Source organism: Aethalodelphis obliquidens, unplaced genomic scaffold (genome assembly GCF_003676395.1).
Source record: "Aethalodelphis obliquidens isolate GAN/ISIS:26980383/991018 unplaced genomic scaffold, ASM367639v1 scaffold110, whole genome shotgun sequence".
Lineage (NCBI taxonomy): Eukaryota > Metazoa > Chordata > Mammalia > Artiodactyla > Delphinidae > Aethalodelphis > Aethalodelphis obliquidens.
The window spans coordinates 433,075-439,440 of record NW_020838054.1 but is presented as its reverse complement, the minus strand read 5'-3'; positions in this window follow the sequence as shown (position 1 = coordinate 439,440).

Sequence of the window (6,366 nt, the reverse complement as noted above, 5' to 3'; positions counted from 1 at the left end):
ATACTATTCACCCAGATATTCACTTGACTAGCCCTTTCTTATTATCCAGGTCCTAGGTCAAAAGTCTTAGGTTCTCCTTATTCAAGCCTCAAAGAAATCATAACTGACCATCTTATCTAAATTAGTCATTTCCCCAGCTACTCCCTAATTAATTACCATGGCCTATTTTCTTCATAGCACTTGACCCTCTCTGAAGTTTTCATATTTTTCCTAATTTTTGTTTATTTCTCTTCCCCTCCAAGTTGAATGAAAATTTCACGAGTCAAATACTCGTGTATCTTTTTTTCCCACTGTTGGATCTCCAGCACCAAGGACAGAGCCAATTGGGCACTCAATTGTAAATGAACAGTCACTGAAATGAACTTTTCTGAAAACTTAATCCTAAAGCCTCATAAATTCTTTTCTTTTCAACTTTTATTTTTTTATTTTTTTAACATCTTTATTGGAGTATAATTGCTTTACAATGGTGTGTTAGTTTCTGCTTTATAACAAAGTGAATCAGCTATACATATACATATATTGCCATATCTCCTCCCTCTTGCATCTCCCTCCCACCCTCCCTATCCCACCCCTCTAGGTGGTCACAAAGCACCTAGCTGATGTCCCTGTGCTATGTGGCTGCTTCCCACTAGCTATCGATTTTACATTTGGTAGTGTATATATGTCCATGTCACTCTCTCACTTCATCCCAGCTTACCCTTCCCCCTCCCCACATCCTCAAGTCCATTCTGTATGTCTTCATCTTTATTCCTGTCCCCCCTAGGTTCTTCAGAACTTTTTTTTTTAGATCCCATATATATGTGTTAGCATACGGTATTTGTTTTTCTCTTTCTGACTTACTTCAATCTGTATGACAGACTCTAGGTCCATCTACCTCACTACAAATAACTCAGTTTCATTCCTTTTTATGGCTGAGTAATATTCCATTGTATATATGTGCCACATCTTCTTTATCCATTCATCTGTCGATGGCCACTTAGGCTGCTTCCATGTCCTGGCTATTGTTAATAGAGCTGCAATGAACATTGTAGTACATGACTCTTTTTGAATTATGATTTTTCTCAGGGTATATGCCCAGGAGTGGGATTGCTGGGTTGTATGGTAGTTCTATTTTTAGTTTTTTAAGGAACCTCCATACTGTTCCATAGTGGCTGTATCAATTTACATTCCCACCAACAGTGCAAGAGGGTTCTCTTTTCTCCACGCCCTCTCAAGCATTTATTGTCTGTAGATTTTTTGATGATGGCCATTCTGACTGGTGTGAGGTGATACCTCATTGTAGTTTTGATTTGCAATTCTCTAATAATTAGTGATGTTGAGCATCCTTTCATGTGTTTGTTGGCAATTTGTATATCTTCTTTGGAGAAATGTCTATTTAGGTCTTCTACCCATTTTTGGATTGCGTTGTTTGTAAAACTTCAAAAATTTTTAAAAAGACTTTGAAAACATGATGTGATATGGCTTTAGCATCTACTTTTAGAAATATGAAGCCACCACCAGTAGAGATGGGGTAGAATGAAGACAGAGTTTATGGCAGAACTTTGAGTAAAACTAGTATGTAATTGAAGGCCAACTAAATAAGAGCCTTTGAAGGAGATTAACATGAAATGTCCACAGAGAGGAAAAAAACAAGGTTAGCGTTACAAAATCAAAGTGACAGGAAGATTTTTAAAGCAGGTCATGAATAGTGTAAATGCCTGAAAAGTATTCAATGAATTTCTCAACAAAATTCCTAGTGGTAACCTTGGCAAAAGCAAATTCAGGGGAGCAGCCACAGTGATGATGAAAGTTATATTACAGTGGATTCATGGAAAATTATAACATGGAATTTAAACATGAAAAATTGATGGCATGATTTTGTGCTAGACATTCTTAAGAGTATATTTGTACTAGTCTCAATTTAGCTCTCTGCTCAAGTATCTGTACTAGAGGAGCACTGCCTTCTGATGAGATACTGAATTGGATATTCACAAATAAATTGGATTTTTTCCCACCAGTCAGGCTTTTAAATATTTGAATACCTACATACTGTATACCTTAAATCTTCTCTTCTGTAGGCTGAATATTTATAGATTCTCCAACCATTCCCACTTATGACCTGGTTTCAAACCCTTTACTTACATCCATGTTGTCCTCTGGCCACTCTAGTTTGTCAATGTCATCTTACAATGTGATTTCTAGAAATATTTAAGGACATCACTACACCTTTCCAAATACTTGTAATAGTTCCCCATTGCCCCATTCATTCTTACTTGCAAGACCTTCAACATTGACTTTAGCAAATATTCTTAGCCATTATTTCCCTTTCTCCTCCATTATTTACAATACACAGTCTAGACCAGAGGTCAGCAAACTTTTTCTGTAAAGGGCCAGTTAGTAAATAGGTTTGCTCTGCAGACCATATGCTCTCTGTTGCAACTACTCAACATGTTATAAACAATACAATAGATAGTATCTATTATAGACAATACATTAATGACTAACTGACTGTGTCCCAATAACACTTTACTGGAGAAAAATATAGCGAGTTGAATTTGGCTTGAATTTGAGTTGAATTTGAATTTACGAGCCATAGTTTGCCAACCCGTGGTCTAGACAAGCAAAGTGCCTTGACATTTCCTTGGTACACCTCAGTTACTTCTGTGGCTTTGTTCATGCTCTCCACCCCTCCCCCCACAGCATTAGTTAAAGTAAAGGTTATGCTGATGTAACCAACAGACTCAAATACAGCAGTTTACATGAGAGGAAATGTTTTCCTTCTTACATATCAGCCTGGCATGAGTGGAACAGGTTGGTTCACAGGTCTGTTCTATGAGATCATTTCATACCTGGGCTCCTTGCTAAATGTAGCCAGTACTCGTTAACTCAGAGTAATACACTGGCACTAGCACTCTGTCGCATGATGATCATTTACCCTAGATATATAGGCCTATATATCTTTTTTTTAACTTAAAAAGTACTGAAAAAGATAGTTTTGTCAAATGTTTTGACCTTACACAACATGGGGGGGGGTCTACTTTCCCAGCCTAGTACATCTTTTCCTATCCATGAAGCCAATGACTCATAGATTTAGATTTTTGTTACAGTAGATCCTCTCTTCTGATACCAATTTCCACATTAGAATCAGGTAGTGTGTGTTAAATGAACCAGAATATGTAAAAAACAAAAAAAGCCCCGTGGCTTAACATAATAAAGGTTCATTTCTCATTTATTTAACTGTTGAGGGTGGTTTAGGGTTGTTGAGAGAGATTCTGTTCCACAGTCACTCATGGACCCAGCCTGATGGCCACTCTGCCATATTCAACATGTGGCTTCAAAGTGCATCTAGGTGGTTGTCATAAGTTTGATAGAAGAGGAAAAGAACAAGGAAGAACTCATAAAATAATCTCTATGGTCCAGGACACCATTTTCTCTCATGTTACATTGGCTATAATCCTGTCATATGGTCATATGGCCATACCTAACTGCAAGTGCAACTGAGAAATGTATTTCAGCTATGTGCCTAAGAGGAAAACAAAAATTATGGTAAATAGCCATTAGTTTCTGTATACCGTCTGTCAAGACTGCAGTACTGCTTCATCTGTGCTTTCTTCTTAGTCCTCTTTCTCCACAGTTTTATTTGTACACTTTTCATGGTACACAAGTTTCTCTACTTGAACTGCAGATACTGGTGGGTTTAGATTTGATGATTATTAAAGGCAGGGTCTGTAGGATTCTGCCTTCTGGTTATAGCATAGGAACCTGGAAATGCAGCCTATGGCCTGATGGCAAGGCACAGAAGAAGGGCAGATAAGCTTTTGTGTGTCTAACTCATCTTTGTATCATGTACTTCCAGCATAGAACATTATAATAAATGGAGATCCAGTTAGTGTGGTTAAAATCATGCTTTATTATTTCCCAGTCCTCTTGGGCTTAACCAAAATCTTATTTTTTTACTTCAAACCTGCAGTACACTCTTCTTTGGGTAAACATCTGATTCAAAGTGTTCCTTTCTTCCCTTGGAAAAACCTCAATACACAGAGGAAACCAGCACTAATGATTAAATGAACTTTGAATCTGTAACTGTAGCTGAATGATCCATAGACTAAATCTCTACAGAGCATATAGAAACACTGAACATAGACTGGGAATCTTCAGAGCCAAGTCATGTCAATGTTAGAATGTTAGGGAAGAGATTCACAATTTTCTGCTGTTGAAGTTCCAGATCCACTATGAGTCTTCCTTAGTAAAACCTTTCATTGAAACTGTAAGACACAACAGTACCTTTCAGTGTACTTAACATTTTGCTAAAATACTAAAATGAGTTTCCTCTGTTTGCTACAGAAAGAAACTTGCTATTCCCTTGTCACTGTTAGATTTTTAGTGTTTTGGGGTAGAGGGAAGTACAATAATGTTTGAGTCATTATTTTTTCTCTTAAGTATATTTTGACATCAAACCCAGGCCACAAGCTGTTGGCCTAAGTCATTTTATCTTGTTCTTGCATGAAGCCCTCCTTATTGTAACTTTCTTTGAATCTGATATTTGTGTACCTGGATTTTAGAACCCTAATATTGTTGTTAAATTTTCTGTTATTGTAAATTTTTTATTTCATTAATTATTCCAGATTATTAAATTCATGTTTAGTCCTGACAGAGACACACCTCTTCTACATGAAACTGTTTCTATACTACACTTCTTAGGGCTTTTGCAGTTAGGTAGTTGAGTTTTAGCCAATGGCATGTGGGTAAAAATGAAGTGTGTCACTCATAGACCTGACCTGTCAAAACCCATGGGCAGAGAACTTCAAGATGGAGGAAGAGTAAGATGTGGAGATCACCCTCCTCCCCACACATACATCAGAAGTACATCTACACGTGGAACAACTCCTACAGAACACCTACTGAACACTGGCAGAAGACCTCAGACCTCCCAAAAGGCAAGAAACTCCCCATGTACCTGCGTAGGGCAAAAGAAAAAAGAAATAACAGAGACAAAACAATAGAGATGGGACCTGCACCAGTGGGAGGGAGCTCTGTAGGAGGGAAAGTTTCCACACGCTAGTAAGCCCCTTCACTGGTAGAAATGGCAGGTGGCGGCAGGGTGGAAGCTTCAGAGCCACGGAGGAGAGCGCAGCAATAGGGGTGCAGAGGGCAAAGCGGAGAGATTCCCACACAGAGGATCGGTGCCGACCAGCACTCACCAGGACGAGAGGCTTGTCTGCTCCCACGCCGGGGCGGCGGGAGCTGGGAGCTGAGGTTCGGGCTTCGGTCGGAGCGCAGGGAGAGGACTGGGGTTGGCAGCGTGAACACAGACTGAAGGGGGTTAGTGCACCACGGCTAGCCGGAAGGGAGTCCGGGGAAAAGTCTGCACCTACGAAAGACGCAAGAGACTTTTCTTACCTCTTTGTTTCCTGGTGCACAAGGAGAGGGGGTTCAGAGCACTGCTTAAAGGAGCTCCAGAGACGGGCGCGAGCCGCGGCTAACAGCGCGGACCCCAGAGACGGGCAGAAAACGCTAAGGCGGCTGCTGCCGCCACCAAGAAGCCTGTGTGCGAGCACAGGTCACTCCCCCACACCCCCCCTTCCCAGGAGCCTGTGCAGCCCGCCACTGCCAGGTTCCCGGGATCCAGGGACAACTTCCCCGGGAGAACGCACGGCGGGCCTCAGGCTGGTGCAAAGTCACGCCGGACATTGCCGCCGCAGGCCCGCCCCGCACTCCGTGCCCCTCCCTCACGGCCGGCCTGAGTGCGCCCCCGAATCAGCGGCTCCTTTAACCCCGTCCTGTCTGAGCACAAAACAGATGCCCTCCAGCGACTTACACGCAGAGGCAGGGCCAAAACCAAAGCTGAGCCCCTGTGAGCTGTGAGAACAAAGAAGGGAAAGGGAAATCTCTCCCAGCAGCCTCAGAAACAGCGGATTAAAGCTCCACAATCAACTTGATATACCCTGCATCTGTGGAATACCTGAATAGACAACCAATCATCCCAAATTAAGGAAGTGGACTTTAGGAGCAAGATCTATGATTTTTTTCCCTTTTCCTCTTTTTGTGAATGTGTATGTGTATGCTTCTGTGTGAGATCTTGTCTGTATAGTCTAGCTTCCACCATTTGTCCTAGGGTTCTATCCGTCCATGGTTTTTTTTTTAAATTTTTTTCTTAATAATCAATTTTAATTTTAATAACGTTATTATACTTTACCTTCGTTCGTTCTTTCTTTCTTTCCTTCCTTCCTTCCCTCCTTTAGACAACGAATCATCCCAAATTGAGGAGGTGGTCTCTGACAGCAAGATTCATGATTTTTCCCCCTTGACCTCTTTTAGTGAGGGTGTATGTGTATGCTTCTGTGTAAGATTTTGTCTGTATAGCTTTACTTCCAACATTTGTCCTAA